Below are 20,241 nucleotides of genomic sequence, written 5' to 3' on the forward strand. Positions count from 1 at the left end.
CAGCTAAGCCATCTCTGGTGACCACACACAAGGTTGTTCTGTAGGATGGAATTATTTCCTGGCATTTCAGAGCTATGTTGTGTTCTGACTGGAAGTTATCCTTTAGTAGGTGTTTAAAGCCATTCTTTTATTAATTGAACATTCGATATTAATTGAACATTCGAGTGATTACCATTAAGAAGATATCATCTCTGTTGCATAAAAAAAGATCTTCTCATTTAATCCTAAAAGCAATAAATGAATATGTAAGACTGCTTGATAAAACAGCTGTGATATAGGCAAAGGCTCAGCCATGTTCTAACATTGGAGAAACATGCTTGGGGGGCGGTCCAAGGCTTTGTGAATGGGTCTCTGGGGTGCAAGCGCACATATATGAAAGTGTGTATGTTTGCTCCTCCAGCTATTCCACTTGCTGCACTTAGCTCCAGTTCTGCATATAGAAAGCTATCCTGGTCTCACATCTTCTAGTCCTGAAATTCATCTTCTCTCCCATAAGGATTTACCACGGGGCTACTACCACTCTCTAGCCCTTGAACCTCGGGGCCAATTCATAGCCTATGGAGGTATCAGCAGTGTCCAACAGAAATAGGCAGCGCTACCCCCTGAGCCCTTGCCACTCCAAGCTTGATTCCTTGGACCAGCAGCAGCTTATAAAAGATGCAGGAATTCAGCTTCCTCCCAGATCTATTAAATCAGAACCTACATTTCGACAAGTTTCCTAGATGATCACAGGCACATTAAAGTTTGAGAAGCACTGTTCTAAAGCCTCCTAGGAAGCCAGTATATTTCTCCAATGTGGACACCTCCAAAAGCAAGCTAGAAAGTACAGCTCTGACATGCCACAAAGGCATGTTACAGATCTGGACTCTATTGTAACAGCAATGGGAAGGTGTTGGAGGCAAAACTATTTTAAGGCCTTTATAGACCCTATGCATGTTGACTTTTGGAGGTTCTATCTCTACAACATACTAAGCACCTCAAAATATATTGTTAATACACATAAATATATTTTCTTGCAAGAAAATAAAATGTTTATAATTTAAATTTTTTTAGTTTTTATATGACTCAATTATTACTTTCTCCTTCTGATTTAAAATCGATTATATGTATGTGTATACAGACCTAGAGTTAGAAAACCAAAAGAAAAGAGCACACTCAGCATTTCTCAAGTCGAAAGAACTGAAGAAAAAATTCAAGCCTTGAGTTGCAATATGGAAGGATTCTATGAGCAAAATATTGAATGACATAAGAAGCATCAAAAGAAGATGGAAGGAATACAGAGTCACCGTACCAAAAATAATTGATAGACATTCAACCATTTCAGGAGGTAGCATATGATTAAGAATCCAGGGTATCAAAGGAAGAAGCCCAAACTGCACTGAAAGCATTGGCAAAAAACAAGGTTCCAGGGATTGACAGAATCCCAGATGAGATGTTTCAACAAATGGATGCAATGCTGGAAACAATTATTTGTTGTCTTAGTTATCTAGTGCTGCTATAACAGAAATACCACAAGTGGATGACTTTAAAAAACAGGAATTGATTCTCTCACAGTTTAGGAGCCTAGAGGTCTGAATTTAGGGTGCCAGCTCTAGGGGAAGGCTTTCTCCTTCTGTGGGCTCTGGGAGAAGGTCCTTGTTTCCTTTCAACATCTGTGGGCCTGGTGTCCCTTGGAGATCTCCAAGTGTCTTGGCATCAATCTTCCCCAGGTCTAGAAGTTTCTTAGCACAGGGAATGCAGGTCCAAAGGATGTGTTCCTGTCCTAGCTTCTTTCTTTGTGGTACTGCGATCCATATCTCTTCTTACTTCTCTCTCCTTTTATCTGTTTTAAGATTAAAGGTGTGATTCAAGTAAGAGTGTGACTTGAGTAAGGGTGGTGAGGGTGGTGGTGACTGGGGTAAGGGCGGTGAATTGAGTCACACCCTCTAGTAAGGCAGTGACTCAAAATACCTCTTACCCTAACCATCAATAACATGACCTAATCCTGCCTCATTAAAATAACAGACAGCTGACTCCCAAATGGGACCATAACCACAGGCATAAATAGAGGCTAGGATTTCCAACGCATCACAAAATGGAGGATAATCAGATCACAAAATGGAGTACAACCACACAATAGTAGGAATCATGGCCTAGCCAAGTTGACACATACTTTCTGGGGGCACAATTCAATGCATGACACTCATCTATGCCCAGAAATTTTGAAGCCAGCTACCTGGCCAACAGACTGGAAGAGATTCATATTTAAGCCCATTCCAAAGAAAGGTGATTAAGTAGAATGCAGAAATTATCAAACAATATCATTAATACCACACACAAGTAAAATTTTGCTGAAGATTATTAAAAAATCATTGCAGCCATACATTGACAGGGAACTGTCAGAAATTCAAGCTGGATTCAAAAGAAGACTTAGAACAAGGGATATCATTGATTTGACAGATGGATCATGGCTGAAAGCACAGAACTCAAGAAAGATATTTACCTGTGTGTAATTGACTATGCAAAGGAATTTGACAGTGTGGATCATAACAAATTATGGGTAACTTTGCCAAGAATGGGAATTCCAGAACATTTAATTGTGCTCATGAGGAACTGGTACATACACGAAGAGGCAGTCGTTCAAACGGAACAAGGGGATACCTGTGTGGTTTAAAATCAGGAAAGCTTTGTGTCAGGGTTGTATCCTTTCACCATACTTATTCAATCCACATGTTGAGCAAATAACCAGAGAAGCTGAACTGTATGAAGAAGAACTGGGCATCAGGATAGGAGGAAGACTAACTACCTGTGATATGATGACACAACCTTACTTGCTGAAAGTAAAGACAACTTGAAGTACTTACTGATGAAGACCAAAGACTACAGCCTTAAGTATGGATTATGCCTCAACATAAAGAAAACAAAAATCCTCACAACTAGATGAATTTATCATGTTGCATCATGATAAATGGAGAAAAGGTTGAAGTTGTCAGTGATTTCATTTTACTTGGATCCACAATCAATGCCCAAGGAAGCAGCAGTGAAGAAATCAAATGACATATTGCATTGGAAAAACCTGTTGCAAAAGACCTCTTTAAAGTGTTAAAGAGCAAAGATTTGACTTTGAGGACTAAGGTGCACCTGATTCAAGCCATAATATTTTCAACTGCCTCATATGCATACAAAAGCTGGATGATAAATAAAGAAGACCAAAGAAGAACTGATGCCTTTGAATTATGGTGTTGGTGAAGAATACTAATATACCATGTGCTGCCAGAAGAAAGAACAAATCTGTCTTGGAAGAAGTACAGCCAGAATACTCTTTAGAAGCGTGGATGGCAAGACTTCATCTCATGTACTTTGGGCATGTTCTCAGGAGGGACTAGTCCCTGGAGAAGGACATCATGCTTGGTAAAGTAAAGGGTCATTGAAAAAGAGGAAGACCCTCAACAAGATGGATTAACACAGTGGCTGCAACGATGAGTTCAAATGGAGCTGGACTGGGCAGTGTTTCATTCTTTGGTGCATAGGGTGTTATGAGTCGGAACCAACTTGATAGCCCCTAACAACAAGAAGAACGTAGACACACACACATGTAGTTTAGTCACTAGTTGGCATAATGTTATGCTTTGTAGATGTCTAATCGATTTGTAATTTGAATTTTATTTTTGTAGGATGGAGGCATATTTTTCTGGATCTCATGTAATTCCGTAGGTTGTTGATAACCTTGTGACCCTAAGCACTATGACTAAAACCTATTAAATTGATGGACTTTGAGCAGGGGAGTGACAAAGTCTGATTTGTGCTCTAAAATGGTCACTTTAACAGCAGTGTAGAGAATGGGCTGGGGCCTAAAGTGGGAGCAGAGCAAGAGTGGCTACAGCGAGATGGTGCAGAGACTATCACAGCAGTCCAGACATGAGATGCTGTTGATAGGAGTGATGGAGGAAATTGGACGAATATGCGATATATGTGCATGGCAGAATTGTCAGTACTTTGTGATGGATTTTCTATGAAAGGTGACAGAGGGTAAGGAGAAAAGGATAAGCAAGTCCCTGAGTTCCAACTTGAGAAGCCTAGAAATATGATGGCTTATTCATGTAAGAGACACTAGAGAAAAGATGTTACTTTACTTCTGCACATGTTGATATTGAGGGGATTGAGTCTTGGTCTCTCAGTGGAAATGCTGAAAAGGCAGCTGGGCCTCTGAAAAGCAGCCTGAACTGGAAACATAGAGTCACTAACATGTAGGTCCACCGCTTGCCTGTCCGTTTGTTGTACTGTGATGGCTCGTGTGTTGCTGTGATGCTGGAAGCTATGCCACTGGTATTTCAAATATCAGCAGGGTCATCCATGGTGGACGAGTTTCAGCACAGCCTCTAAACTAAGACAGACTAGGAAGAAAAGCCTGGCAATCTATTTCCAAAAATTAGTCAATGAAAACTTTATACATATGGGATCACTATTAGTCAAAATTGACTCAATGGCACCTAAGAATAATAACAGCAATGTTTATATTGAAAGATATCTGGATGGATGCTCATGGAATATAATGTTAAACAATTTTTTTGAGTAATTTCAATAAATTCCTGTAAACAAACAAAGGAACAAAAATCTTACGGATCACAACAGAACGTTGTCTGACTTGCTTACTTTGAACATGTCATCAGGAGGGTTCAATCTCTGGAGGAGGACATCATGTTTGGTGAAGTAGAGGTCCAGAAAGGGCAAAGGAGACCCTAGGTGAGAATGGTTGACGTAATAGCCACAACGGTGCACTCTAACATGCTGGCAGTTGGACACAGGACTGGGCAGCATTTCACCGTGAGGAGGAGTTGACTCAGTGGCAGCTAACAACAACGATAGCATGTATGTGGTGAAGGAAATTAGGGTGTTGTTTTTAGGAGTCTCCTTCTCGAGAACTGAAAGAAGGCATTACTTTTAAAAGAATAGTCACTCAGAGAGAGAAAAGCTTCAATATTTGTGAATAGAGTCAAAGTTACTGGCAAGAGAGCCTGAGAAGGAGCTTCAGTGAAAAAGAGAAACCTGGGGAGTCTCAGTATGGTTGCTCCAATGAAGAGTGAGGTAACTTCATTCAGTGCTGCTGAGAGATCAAATAAGACATATATTTCTAATAAAACTAGAATTATAGATGGCATTAGTGACCTCAGGAAAAGTATTTTTGGTGGAGTGGTGGGAAGCCAGATTACCAAGTATGTAGGCAGAATAATATCTCCCTACCTCCGCGCAAAATACCTACATCCTAATCCCCAGAAGCTTTGAATGTGTTACACTACATGGCAAAAAAAAAAAAAAAAAAATTGCAGATGTGATTAAGTTAAGGAGTTTGGATGGGAAGATTATCCTGCATTACGCAGGTGGGCACCATGCAACCACGAGGGGCCTTAAAAGTGAAAGAGAGAGGTAGGAGTCAGAGTCAGAGAGATGTGAAGATGCTAAGGTGCTGGTTCTGAAGAAGGTAGAAGGGGCTGTGAGCCAAGGAATGCAGACAGTCCCTAAAAGCTGAAAAGGCAAGGCAAGGCAACAGACTCTTCCCCAGAGCCTCCACAAGAAATGCAGCCCTATCTGCACTTTGATTTTAGCCCAGTGAAACCCCTTTCAGAATTCTGGTCTCAAGAACTGTAAGATAATGTATTTGTGCTGTTTTAAGCCACAAGTTTGTGGTGATTTGGCATCCATTAAAAAACCCATTGCCATCAAGTCGACTCTGACTCACAGCAACTCTATAGGACAAAGTAGAACTGCCCCACAGGGTTTCCGAGGAGTGGCTGGTGGATTCAAACTGGTGACATTCTGGTTAGCTGCTGAACGCTTAACCACTGCACCTAAACACACACACACACACACACACACACACACACACACAAACCTATACACCATGGGCCAAAGGACTAAAAAGGAACAGAGGAAATGAAGGCAGTGAGTTTCAATAATGTATTTGGGAAATCTGGAAGCAAGAGTAGAAGACATAGTGAGAGATGACTTTACCTAAGGTCGGAGAAACTTAAGCATATGTATATGCTAATGGCAAGAAGCCAGTAAGTACAATAAGTACAGAGAGATTAAAGACTCAGAATTAGAATCAGGAGGTGCCTTAACAAGAGGGGCAGGAAGGGATCAACAGCAGGGGTCATATGACCTGACCTCTAAACTGGAAGTAAGGGAGGATGGGCTGCATCCTGGTGAAGGCAGGTTACTACAGTTGGTGTGGAGACACTGAGATAGTTCCATACTGATGAGTTGCACCTAATCTCTCTATGCCTCAATTTCCTTATAGTTATAATCGTGCCTCATAGGGTCTTCATGAAGATTAACTGTATGAACGCAGCTGAAGTGCAGTGCTGACATACACTGCAAGGGCTCAACACATGTTATTACTATGATTATTTTCTCTGGGATATAAGTGAGGCCAACTACCATGAGTAAGGGTGGTGAGATGAAAGTTTCAAGAAAGAAGAAAAGGTTTGCCATTTTTATTACACTAAAGAGAAAGGAAGCTGACCAGGTAAATTCAGCAGAATTGTCGAGGAATGTTTAGGACTCAGATGAGATCGGTATCAAGAATTTATAGTGGCATTAAAAAAAAAAGACTTTATAGTGGCATAAAACCCAAATCCTTACCTATGTAATCTGGTTCCAAGCTTATCCTCTCAGACCTATCCTGTATCTCACTCCTCCATGCTCACATGTTCCAGCCACAATGGCTTTCTTTCTGTCCCTGAAACTCACCAAGTGCCTTCCAGCCTCAAGGCCACTGCATTTGTTTGCTTTTCTTTTTTTTCAAATTGTGATTTGGGTGAAAGTTTACAGAGCAAATTAGTTTCTCACAAATTGTTTCCTGGCATTGGACTCAATCTCACATTGTGTCAACACTCCCCCCTTTACCTTTTCACCTTGGGTTCACCTTGTCCATTCATTCAGTTTTCCTGTCCCCTCACCCCTTCTCGCCTTTATTCCTGGGCAGGTGCTGTTCATTTTGTTTCATATACTTGCCTGAATCTTGGAAGAATGTTTATTACATGTGTTATTGTTTGTCTTATAGGCCTGTCTAAGCTTTGGCATATTCAATATGAAGATGGAAAGAATACACAGAGCCACTATACCAAAAAGAATTGGTTGATGTTCAACCATTTCAGGAGGTACCATATGAGTGGGAACCAATGGTACTGAAGGAAGAAGCCCAAGCTGCACTGAAGGTATTAGTGAAAAGCAAGGCTTCAGGAACTGACGGAATACCAGTTGAGATATTTCAATAAATGGATGCAGCACTGGAAGTACTCACTCGTCTATGCCAAGAAATTTGAAAAATAGCTACCTGGCCAACTGATTGAAAGAGATCTATATTTATGCCTATTCTCAAGAAAGGCGATCCCACCAAATACAGAAATTACTGAACAGTATCATTAATATCACACACAAGTAAAATTTTGCTGAAGATCATCCAAAAGTGGCTGTATCAGAATATCAACAGGGAACTGCCAAAATTCAAGCTGGATTCAGAAGAGGATGTGGAACCAGGGATATCATTGCTGATGTCAGATGGATCTTGGCTGAAAGCAGAGAATACCAGAAAGATGTTTACTTGTGTTCTATTGACCATGCAAAGGCATTCAATTTTGTGAATCATAACAAATTACAGGTAACATTTCAAAGAATGGGAATTCCAGAACACTTAATTGTGCTCATGAGGAACCTGAACATAGATCAAGAGGCAGTCATTCGAACAGAACAAGGGGATATCGTGTGGTTTAAAATCAGGAAAGGTGTGCGTCAGGGTTGTATCCTTTCACCCTACCTATTCAACCTGTATGCTGAGCAAATAATTCGAGAAGCTGGACTATATGAAGAAGAACAAGGCATCAGAATTGGAGAAAGACTCATTAACAACTTGTATTATGCAGACAATACAACCTTGCTTGCTGAAAGTGAAGTGGACTTGAAGCACTTACTGATGAAGATCAAAGACTGCAGCCTTCAGTAAGGATTATACCTCAACATAAAGAAAACAAAAATCGTCACAACTGGACCAATAAGTGACATCATGATAAATGGGGAAAAGACTGAAGTTGTCAAGGATTTCATTTTACTTGGATCCACAATCAACACCCATGGAAGCAGCAGTCGAGAAATCAAAAGACACGTTGCATTGGGCAAATCTTCTGCAAAAGACCTCTTTAAACTGTTGAAAAGCAAAGATGTCACCTTGAAGACTAAGATGCACCTGACCTAAGCTGCGGTGTTTTCAATCTCATCATACGCATGTGAAAGCTGGATGATGAATAAGGAAGACCGAAGAACTGACACCTTTAAATTGTGGTGTTGATGAAGAATATCGAATATACTATCCATAGACTGCCAAAAGAAGGAACAAATCTGTCTTGGAAGAGTACAACAAGAATACTCCTTAGAAGCAAGGATGGTGAGACTACATCTCACATACATTGGACATGTTGTCAGGAAGGATCAGTCCTGGAGAAGGACATCATACTTGGTAAAGTAGAGGGTCAGTGAAAAAGAGGAAGACCCTCAATGAGATGGATTGACACAGTGACTGCAACAATGGGCTTAAGCATAACAACGATCGTGAGGATGGCACAGGACCGGGCAGTGTTTCGTTCTGTTGTATACAGAGTCATCATGAGTCAGAACTGACTCAATGGTGCGTAATAACAACAATCTTTGGCTGAAAGGTCAACTCTGGGAGTGGCTTCAGTTCTGAGTTAGAAGGCTGTCCATGTGCCATAGACTTGGGGTTTCTTCAGTCTTTGTCAGGCCAGTAAGTCTGGCTTTTTTGTGAGTCTGACTATTTGTTCTACATTTTTCTTCTGCTCTATCTGGGACCCTGTGTTGTAATCCCAGTCAGAGCAGTCAGTAGTGGTAGCCAGGTACCATCTAGTTCTTCTCGTCAGGTCATGTAGGCTATGGTTTATGTGGCCCATTAATCCTTTGGACTAATTGCTCCCTTGAGTCTTTAGTTTTTACTCCCTCTCCTTTGCTCTAGACAAGAAGAGATTGAGAGTTGTATCTTAGATAGCTGCTTGCAAGCTATTAAGACTCCGGACACTACCCACTGAAGTAGGATGTAGAACATTGTCTTTAAGACCTATGTTGTGCCAATTGATGTAGATGTCCCTCAAGTCTATGGCCCTTTGTCTTCCAGTCTGAGAACTTCATCCCATGAGGTGTTTAGTTATGTCTAAAACGTTTCCCTGACTGTGCCACTTGTGTGCTCTATTGCCTACACCTACAGCCACATATTTAGAAATTTCCACCTCCAAGCCTGTACATGTGAGTGGGTGTGCTCCCTTACCCTCTCCCTCACCTCCTGGCATATCTACCTATCTATCCATTCATAGATTGTTTGTTGATTGCATTGTTGCAAGATTGTCTATGCGATAGTAGTTATCTAAAAGTTATCATAGCTGTCCTTTATTCCTGCATTTCTCAGAGTCTTCTCTTGCCTTGGTCATGTTGTGCTGACTTCTCCCATATTGTGTATTGCCTTTCCTTTCACCAAAATTAACTTGTGCCTACTATCTGTTTGGTAATTTTCCCTCTCTCCCTTCCCATCCCTGGTAACCATCAAAGAGTCATTTTTTTTCCTGTGTGTAAACTCTTTGTTGTTACTTTATAAAAGGGGTCTCACACAATATTTATCTTTCTGTAATTGACTTATTTCATTCAGCATAATGCCCTCCAGATTCATCCATGTTGTGAGATATTTCTTGGATTCATCATTATTCTTTACCGTTGTGTAGTATTCCTTTGCGTGTATGTACCACAGTTTGTTAATCCATTCATCTGTTGATGGGTACTTAGGTTGCTTCCACGTTTTTGCTATTGTGAATAATGCTGCAGTGAACACAAGTGTGCATATATCTATTCATGTGATGACTCATTTCTCTAGGATATATTCCTAGGAGTGGGATTGCTGAATCACATGGTATTTCTATTTCTAGCTTTTTGAGGAAGTGACCAGGCCATTGCATTTTATGTTCCCTCTGCCAGGTGTGCTCTTCCCTAGATCATTCCATGGTGGGCTTCATTTCACAATTTGGGCTTCCCTTTTCAGAGAAATCTTTGCTGAACACCTCTCAAAAGTAGTTCTTCATTCCTGATCTACACCATTCTGTTTTGTAGTCTTTATAACACTTGTTAATATTGGAAAATATCTTTCTTATTTGTGTATTTTCTTATTTTATATTTTTCCTCAACCTGAACTTTTCCTTTACTATTCACTTTATCCAAATACCTCATTGTCCCCCCCAACAGACATTCTAATAATATGCTTATTTTTAATCTTTTTATGTATTTTTCAAAACGTGTATTGTGTTCCATATTATTTTTAATTTATCCAAAGGGAATTGTATTATATGGATCTCACTATATTTCTTACATTTTCCACTACATACTATATTTTTAAGACATATCATTTTACCTTTTAAACATCTAATCTATTGCTTCTAAGAGCTGCATAATATTCTTTGGTATATATTCTCCGATAAATCACATTTCTACCCTCCCAGAAATGAATACCAAGGTGTCCTCCAAACCTAATCGTAACAGGAAAGAAGAGCTGCAATAAACATTCTTATGTGTGTCCCCTTATGGGCTTGCATGTGAGCATTTCTTTGGGATATATAGTGTACTCAGATGTGGAATTGCCAGTGGGCTGTACTATTTTTAATATGAGTAAATAGTGCCAAATGGTGCTTAAGAATGGCTTTACTAGTCTAACCTCATACTAATGACCCAGAATTTAAGTCCCATGAGAACAGGGTCTATATCTACCTTGCAGCAAAAAGAAGGAAAACCTTCCACGAGATGGATTGGCACAATAGCCACAACAATGGACTCAAATATACCAATAATTGTGAAGATGGCACAGGACTGGGTACCGTTTCATTCTCTTATTCATAAGGTCGCCATGAGGCAGATGGCACCTAACAAAAACATCACTGTATTTTCTGCATTTAGGACAGTCAGTGCCTAACATATAATGGCTGCATAATAAGTATTTGTCGAATGAATGGAAATATTTCTCCACCAGAACTCAATGTCCAGGTACAGAAAAAGGTAAGAAATGGGCTACTGCAAAGATATAATTTTGGGGCAAGGCACCAAGAATGTGAAATGATGCATGGCATAGTAAACTGGACAAGGAGCAGGGTAAAGACAGAAAGGAAGGAAATAAAGAGTCAAGGAACTAGAGGTCACTATAAAGTCAAAAACAAATAAGTTTGAAGGATGGAAGGTTGTAGTCACAGAGAGTATCTTACCCTGGACTCTACAGAAAACAGAGCCTGAGGCAAAACTCACATGTTGTTGTTAGGTGCCATGGAGTCAGTTCCAACTCATAGTGACCCTATGTATAACAGAATAAAATGTTGCTCGGTCCTGTGCCATCCTCACAATCTTTGCTATGTTTGAGCTCATAGTTGCAGCTGCCGTTTCAATCCATCTGGTCAAAGGTCTTCTTTTCTGCTGACCTTCTACTTTACCAAGCATGTGTCCTTCTCCAGGGACTGGTCCCCCCTGACATCATGTCCAAGGTAAATGATACAAAGTTTCACCATCCTCGCTTTTAAGGAGCATGCTGGCTGTACTTTTCCAAGACAGATTTGTTTGTTCTTCTGGCAGTCCATGGTATATTCAATATTCTTTGCCAGCACTACAATTCAAATGCATTAATTCTTCAGTATTCTTTACTCATTGTCCAGCTTTCACATGCATATGAAAACTCACATGCTGAAACTTTATTAGAGGGTACTTTCCTAGGGAAAAGGAGTGAGGGAAAAGGAAAATGAAAGAGAAAAGGAGAAAAAGCAGTTTCAAGATGGTGCATTAACCAAGCTGTTCACAGCTTCTCTAGAAAATAAATCTGGTTGCTGAGTCATGCTAGAGAAGCTGGAAGTAAGGAGCCACTGCATCTCTGAACAGTTCTTGGGTGGTCAGTAAGGTTGAGCAATTTATCTGCAGGCTTCTTTCTGGCTCCTGTTTCTCAATGGTCAAACTTGGCTCCTCAGGGCATTAATTTCACTGTATTTCTGGGTTGTGTTTTTTTTACCCTCCAAGCAGCAGCTAGTGAAGCCAGAGCCTCTGTGGGTCCACTCAGTTCAGACCTGGGAGCTGGAGTTACAGGGGCTCCCTCATGGAGGCCATGGTGGCCAGGTCATAGCTCCAGGAGACTGAGGTTGGTGACCATGGTAGCCCGATCTTTACAACCATGGGAATGACATGAGCCATTGCTGAGGCCATGCTGCCTGAGAAGCAAGACAAAATCCTGGGGGGACAGGTATGGTCAACCTGATCTGGGCTGGCACATAGCATACACTGTCTGAGGAGTTTTGAGGAGGTTCTGGGTTTGACTATGGGAGTCTAGAGAAAGGGCATCAGATATAAGGAAACGAAGGAGTTGAGAGGTCGAAGTGTTACATGGGTGGTCCACGTTGACTTTGAAATAGCACAGGATGGTGGGATACCAAACACTGTGAGCTTAGTGCATTGTTAGCATACACTGCCTGTACTATTTAATGAGAGCCCACAACTAGAAAAAATAATTACTATTTAGGAAAGTCAAAGAGCTGTGGACTGAAACTCACTATATGTAGACAAAATAGAAAATTAAATTTACTTATATTTTGGTCCTTTATAGTAAAATTTACTGTTAACTCCATTAATAATTAGGCAGATTATTATTTTCTAAATTGCCATTTTCCAAATAATTATTATTCCGTAAAGAAAATGAAGAACATGTTGAAAATTCTTTCTATAGATTTATGGAAACATAAGTTTAAATTTTGAGTAATAAGCCATGGTGCTTTATAAGCCCTAGGGTTCATATCTATGATGGGGAATATGGAAGAAACACAGGAAAGAAGAATCAGGTGTGAACCACGCCCTTCAGATGTCTACAGTCCAGTGGGGGAGATAAGAAATGTAGGTAGGGAACAATAATACTAAGTGGAAAGTGATAAATACCATAAAAAAGGCTGAAATAAAGTGCTGTGCTACAGGAGTTATGAAGAAAGGGTAGAAGTAATGACTGAAGCTATGAGAAGAGCTGAAGAGAGAGTGAGAGAGCGAAGAAAGAAAGGACCTGAAGACAGAATACAGAATTCTGGAAAAATTTAGAATGAAGTGGGAGTAGAGAAGGGAGGATATTCAAGGAAAAGATGGGTAAGAGATTGGTCAGTTCAAGGGGGCGGGGGTGCACAGAGGCTATGACTGCTGCCTGGAGGGGCTTGGAAACAGCTCAAATGTGCTAGGAGTTAATACCCATAAGTCTCACCCTTCCTTCTCACAAGATATCAGTGGGTGCCTGATGAGAGGCCACCGTCCCCCCTTGCAGAGACAAGAGTGGGACTGGGACTCCCAGCACTGGGCTTGATAGGTTGTATAATGCTAGTAATGAGCTCCCATAGAGCAAGTAGAGACACTAGGTTATAGACTTTCTCTCAAGTCTCTAGTATCTTGGTAAACATTTAAAAAGAGAAATAAAATGAAGACAATAGATTGAAGAGTAGAATTTTTTGATTGTTCATTTTTAAAATAATGAAGAGACTTGGACTATATATGTTCTGGGGATATAAGAATGAATATAACACATCCTTTTTTGGAAGTCTATTAAGGGAGATAGCCACCCTAACAAGTATTTGTAACCTGGAGCAGCATGGAACTGTAGGATAAGAGGAGAGAACCACTATCCTGAGAAATCAGGGTGATTTTATGGGAGAAATAGCTCTGAGGTGAATAAAGGGGTTGTGGGCTGCAGATAACATGAAAACTCTGGTGGAATCAATTGGCCCAGTTTCATAATCATCTCCAGTGATGCTGGCACCCAGAGAGCAGGAGCACAAAAAACAAATGTTGGTACTTTTCCAGGGTCAGGGCAAAGCAAAGCCAATATGAGAGAAGGGCCCAGTGACCCAAGGTTCTAGCCTTAGCAATGGAAATGGACGTCCTAGGGGTCAGTGTGATTACAGAAGCAAGTCAGAAGACAAATGAGAGAATAAAGGAGAGAGGGGACTAAAGGCAAAAGGATGGCAAGAAGCTGCAGTGTGAATCACCACGATGGTGGTTTTGCTCCCTTGTGACCTCACGAGCCCTTCCTCTGGTGATAAGTAACAGGGAGCCAGCTTGAGCCTGGGAGTGTTCCATGCTGTCGTTCAACCATTGTGAACACAAAGGCTGATATGATGGTCTGGCCTGACAGAAGTCTGTGAGCAGGAGCAATTATGTAGCCTCCTGTAGAGAAATCTATCCCAAGAAAAGGAAGGTTCAGACTGGATGAGCTTGAACCAGAATTTGGTTATTGAGAGGCCCGGGAGTCTGAATTCAGCATGGGAGCATTAGTGGAGACTGCCCTTAGCCTCGCCCCTTGGATTCAGGTCCCCGTGAGAAAGAAAAAGCTGTAAACAAAGCTGACAGTCTTCTGTAAAACACTGCAGTTGCCTGCGGACCTCTCCAACTGTGTGCAACACAAAGGGAAGATGAGCCTTTGGCCCTCTACCTCTCCACAAGATACCAGCTTTGACATCTTGGGAATCCTAGCCCAGTGGAGCAGATGAGCACCCAGCGGGAGAGGTTTTAATCATGAATACTTGTCCTGCACTACCAGTGGGTCCAGAGTAACACTAAAGAGGGATTTGGAGAACTGTTTTCCTCAGTGGACAGTGGGGAAAGGTCAGTGCATTTCGGGTTTCTTCATTCTCTGTAGACGCAGAAGAGGTCAAGATTCTAAGACTCTGAAATTAGATAGATTGGCTCTGCAACTTATTAACTCTGTGGACCTGCCCAAGTTATTTACCTCTTTGAGCTTGTTTTCTCAGGTACACTTATCTTCTAGGGTTCATGTAGTAAATGAGATATTTATTGCATGTAAAGCCTGTAACAAGCGGCACAGAGTTAGACTTCACACCCATGATTCCCTCTGCCTGAAGATTTTCCTCCTCATTGCTTGTCTAATTCTTATTCCTCTGAAATTTAAATATCATTTTTTTTCACACAAGCCACTCCCCGTAGCCAACTCTGGATTGCCTACCCAATTTCCAAGTCCACCTTCTTTTTATTCAGGTATCCATTGCTCAAAGACTGCAATCGTGAATAGTTCTGGGGCAAATCCTGAAGAGCCTAAGCCCATCCTGGTAATCCCACCCTCTTTCCAGAATTTAGGAGAGGGCGTGTGACTTGGTTTTGACTAATGACAAGTCTGCTGGAAGCTTCTGAGAAAGATTTACCCACTCTTTAAAAGGGACACTGTCTGCTACCACTGGGTATTGCCAGGACTGCCTCCAGCCATCCTGGAACCATGGGTAGGGCACACCTAGGTACAAAGCCGACATACTCAAGATGGCAAGGGGGGAATAACGGAAACAGCTCTGGCTTTCTCTGACATCACTGAGCTGCTGAATTCACTAACTGGAGCCTCCTCACCTTGGGACTTCTTGTCATATGAAATGATAAGTTTCCTTATCATTTAAGACATTTTGAATTGGGTTAATTATTAATTGCAAGCTTCCATGTCTAAATTATGACCCTGTATTTTTTGTTCTCATAGCATATTTTCCTTCACAGAACTTATCACGTATTCACATATACAGTTAATTTTGTGTTTATCTGTTCAATGTCTGTTTTTCTCACTGAACTGTAAATTCTAAGTTGGCAGAGATCACGTTAATTTTGTTCATCACTGAATTCCCAGTTTTTAATTTAGCATAGGGCCTGGGACATAGGAGCTGCTCAAAGCACATTTGTTGAAAGACTGAATAAAGGGCTGAAAAATGGACAATTATCTCCTTCTCCTTGTTCTCCACAAGGCAGCACTGTAGAGTTGACAGAGTACAGGACTGCGGGAGGAAGGCAGGGAGGGGACCCACCCAAATTCTGACTAGTTGGACAGCCATGGGCACCAACCTTTACTACATCAATGGCATTCAAATTTTACCTCTACAAACAATGTAAAAATACATACTAATTGCATGGTTGGTCCAGTATACACATATTTGTATATTTAACTGAAACAAAAGACTTACAAAACACACTTACCATATGTGATATACTCTACTTTTCTAATTTTTCGGTTTCATAAAAAAATTGCTAGCTTTGACCCACTACTTCAATTTCATGACCTTCTAGTTGCTGTTACTATTGTTGTTAGGTGCCCTAGAGTCGGTTCCAACTCATAGCTACCCTATGCACAACAGAATGAAACACTGCCCAGTCCTGTGCCATTCTTACAATTGTTGATATGCCTGAGCCCATGGTTGCAGCCACCGTGTCAATCCATGTCATTGAGGGTCTTCCTGTCTTTCACTGACCCTGTACTTTATCAAGCATGATGTCCTTCTCCAGGGAGTGATCCCTCCTGATAACATGTCCAAAGTAAGTGAGAAGAAGTCTCGCCATCCTCACTTCTAAGGAGTATTCCGGCTATACTTCTTTCAAGACAGATTTGTTCATTCTTTTGGCAGTCTGAGGCATAGATTCTTCTTCCAGATTCCTTATTCATTGTCCAGCCTTCATATGCTCATGAGACAACTGAAAACACTATGGCTTGGGTCAGGGGCACTTTAGTCCTCAAAGTGACATTTTTGCTTTTAACACTTTTAAAGAGGTCCTTTGGAGCAGATTTTCCCAGTGCAATGCATCCTTTGACTTCTTGACTGCTGCTTCCACGGGTGTTGATTGTGGATCCAAGTAAAATGAAATCCTTGACAACGTCAGTATTTTCAATGAAACTGGACTAAATAATATTTAAGGACTTCAAAAATCTCTGATTACCTCTTTGTGGTTAAACTACTCATAGAAATCCAATCCATCGGCTTAAAAGTCCATTATTACAGTGACTGAGCAATGACTTTATTATTCTTCTTTTTCCTGTAGGATCCTCCCCTACCCTCATCTCTTCTAGTTTGGCTTTTTTTTTTTTTTTTTTTTTGAGGCCTGCGTAAAATATAAGACTGTCATAAATTCATGAAAAAGTATTTTGTACTTTTGCTTCGTTTTCTTCATTTAGCACAAAAACAAACACGACTACATTCTTCCTCCTCTGAAACTTAATGGCCCCATTCAACATATTTTACGTGGGCATCGTTTCTATATATGTTTATGTATGTAATAGTACATTCCGGAGTTACATGAGCCTCACTGCCACCATGTGGTTTAAAACCTGAGAGAGTTGGGTTCCAACATTCTCTAGTTGCAAGGTGAAGAATAGACCCCACTGTACTTCCCATTCCTCAACACAGAAACTGCCCTTGTCCTCCGTGGATCTGCCGGTGAAATTCCTCTGAGGCAGGAGGAAAATGGAAAAGCCACAAGGAGATCTCAAAACTCCAGAGCACAGCAAATAATGTGGTGGGGTATATATATTTAGAAAACCATAATGCAAACCTCAGGAAAAAAAAAACATGCAGTCAAAAGGCGACAAGGAGAGCATTACCTGTTTGGGTGATCAAAAAAGCTCCCTGCCAAAGACCTACATATTCCGAAGGTATAATTTCTGTCCCTTGAAACGCAGTGTAACGACTACCTCCAGCATCAGGTGAATTGGTAAACTAGATGCAAGATACGGCTCTAGAGTCCCGGAAGAGCGTGTTGCTAAACTGCTCCGGGGTCACATGTCTTCTAGGAGGGCATCTGTGTGACAGAGGAGACCATGTCCAGGATACGTGCTCCTGTGTGCTCTCTGGGAGGGAAGGCGAGGTGGTGAGAGCTTGCAGTGAAAACAGAGGGGTGTGGGGAAAGGGAGGGGAAGGAAAAGATGAACGCCTCCCTGAACTTTCCTCTTCCCCCGTCCCACACACTTGAAATAGCAATAATAATAACATTTTAAAATGCTTACAACCACGACGTTATCTCCCTACTTAAGTTGCCTCACTCTGGAGGGCACGGAGTATAAAGTGCAGACTGCGACTGTCGCTGCTGGCTTGTCTCCGGAGTAAGGCTTCGGGTTGGTGCGGGTGCGCGCGGGCGGGCGACCCCACCTTTAGGGAAGCCAGACTACCGGCTTTTCCACGCAATAGCCCCAGCTGACCCCCGCCCTCCTCCTCCTACTCTCCTCCCTCCTCCTTCGCTGTGCGCCTTCTCTGCACCAGCCCCCGAGGAGGAGAGAGGCGGCAGCACCTACGCCGCCGCAGCTCCTGCCCGCAGCGCGCTCGCCCGCGCCTCGGGCTCTCACGTAGCCTGAGCGGCGGCACCGGCAGCTCTGGGCCCGCGCTGCGCACGGTGCGCACTGCCCGGCTCGCGGAGCAGACCTGCAACTGGACTCCCGCGCTGCAGGCGGCTGGGGAGGGCGGAGTGGGAAAGGACGCGGAGACGCAGGGGCGGCTGCTGAGAGGTGACAAGCTGTGCCCCTGGAAAGTTACACGGCTGTCTGGTGAGGTTCGCCAGCGATGGGCTTGGGCGCCGGCGGTGCGCCGGGAGGGACAGGGGCCGGGCACGCGCGTGTGCATGCTGTGCGTGCGTTCCACGGTGTGCGTCTTGAATGTACACCCGAACTGGTCTTCTGCATGTGCTGTTTGCGTGTGTACGTGTGCACACGTTGCGTTTGCTTGGTGTGGCAGCGTTTCGTGAGCTCCCGGAGAATTGGAAAGGCTACTTGTTTTTAAGAAGCTCGGCTGACGGCGGCAGAGGCGAGCCCATCCCCAGCCGGGAGTTTTCAGGGTTCTCTTCCCAGGGCTTTTGCCCAGAGCAGCTTTGGACGCTGTTGCTCTGGGTTGGGGGCTTGGCGGTGCTCTCAGTGCGTGCGCTCTCGGCTTCGCTTCTGGCAGCTGCTAGGAGATGAGTACTCGGGGAAGGAATTTCATGAGTCCTTGTAAACTTGTGTAGGCGTCTGTGTCACTCTCAGCACCGTGAGGTACTTCCACATTTCTTGCTCTGTATTTCCTGGTGGTGAAGAAACTGGAGCAAACAAGCAAACACAATGCCATCAGTCACTTTGGGGTGAGAGGAAAAGAAATGGGTTCAAGTTTGAGAGGAACTAGGGTGCGCATTTACAGCAGTGGGGGCCAGAGCTGAGCATGGAAAGGGATAAGACTGAATTAACGTGACAAACAGACCTTTATCTTGTTCCCAAAGTTCCCAGGAGCTCTTTCATTTATGAACAGAGCCATTTATGACCTAGCTTACGCCCTCCACAGCCCGTGCACACACTTCTTTAGGAATTACTGTCTCTTTGCCATTTTCTGTTTAACTCATAGGGAAGGTGATAATCCTACACAATATACAGTAGCTGTAGCCAGTACTTCTGTTTAGTTCTACACAGGAGGGTATTAGCTAATATGGTGGAGACTTCTCTTTGGAGAGTTAGAGGCATCCTCTCCATTGGATCATTGTATGGCTAAGAATAAGAGACATACAAAGATGGTGAACAGGGATCCTTCTCTTTTACATGAAATACTTAACTCCAGCCCTCTGAAGTCATTACAAGTGAGGCTATTGAGAATCTTCACAGTGAAGGCATATGTTGCCTGGATGTGGCCCAAGTCCTTGATCCCATCTTGTCTTGCTTCCTCTAGGCCATTTGCCTATCAATTACCTCCTTTTTGCCTGTTTCCAGTTTCTCTATCTTCATTGACTCATTATCCTTGGCTTACAAATACTTTAGAATAAAGTTTCTATTATTCTAAAAGTCGTTTCCAGGAGCCATGAGACCATTTTGAAGTCCCTGTTCTCAGCACCAGCTCTTTCCATGGTCATTTGCACTTGGGTTTTTTGTCCCCATTATTCCATGAAAGGCTAAGTTCAATGCTTTTCCCCCTGATCTCACCTTGTTTGTAGGATGCAATGCTGCAGCCTGCTCACCGCTTGAAAAATCTTATCTCCATAGCCTCTAGGATAGTTGTTCTACCCTTTGCTGTCAAGCTGATTCTGACTCACAGTGACCCTATAGGACAGAGTAGAGCTACTCCACAGAGTTTCCAAGGAGCAGCTGGTGGATTTGAACTGTCGACCTTTTGGTTAGTAGCTGAGCTCTTAGCCACTGCGTCCCCAGGGATCCGATAGTTCTCCGTCTCTTGTTTCAACTGCTGTTCTTTTTCCCTCTTTGTTGTTTGCTTCTCCTCTTCTCCCATAAATACAGGCATTAGTATATGTAGATGCATACCAAACCCAGGGACGTCGAGTCGATTCCGACTCATAGCAACCCTATAGGACAGAGTAGAACTGACCCATAGAGTTTCCAAGGAGCGCCTGGTGGATTTAAACTGCCGATCCTTTGGTTAGCAGCCTGGTTAGCAG

At 42.4% G+C, this 20,241-nt stretch overlaps 1 protein-coding gene across 1 annotated transcript in view; it reads left to right on the forward strand.

Annotated features, from left to right (window-relative positions):
- Window positions 1–18,328: 18,328 nt before the first annotated feature.
- The window catches only part of PRKG2 (protein kinase cGMP-dependent 2), a 109,024-nt gene continuing 107,111 nt past the window's right edge, over window positions 18,329–20,241 (forward strand). Inside the window, exon 1 of the mRNA XM_049887086.1 lies at window positions 18,329–18,379. The gene's annotated coding sequence lies outside the window, so the exon portion shown is untranslated. The remainder of the gene's footprint in view (window positions 18,380–20,241) is intronic.

Source organism: Elephas maximus, chromosome 5 (genome assembly GCF_024166365.1).
Source record: "Elephas maximus indicus isolate mEleMax1 chromosome 5, mEleMax1 primary haplotype, whole genome shotgun sequence".
In the NCBI taxonomy this organism is placed as follows: domain Eukaryota; kingdom Metazoa; phylum Chordata; class Mammalia; order Proboscidea; family Elephantidae; genus Elephas; species Elephas maximus.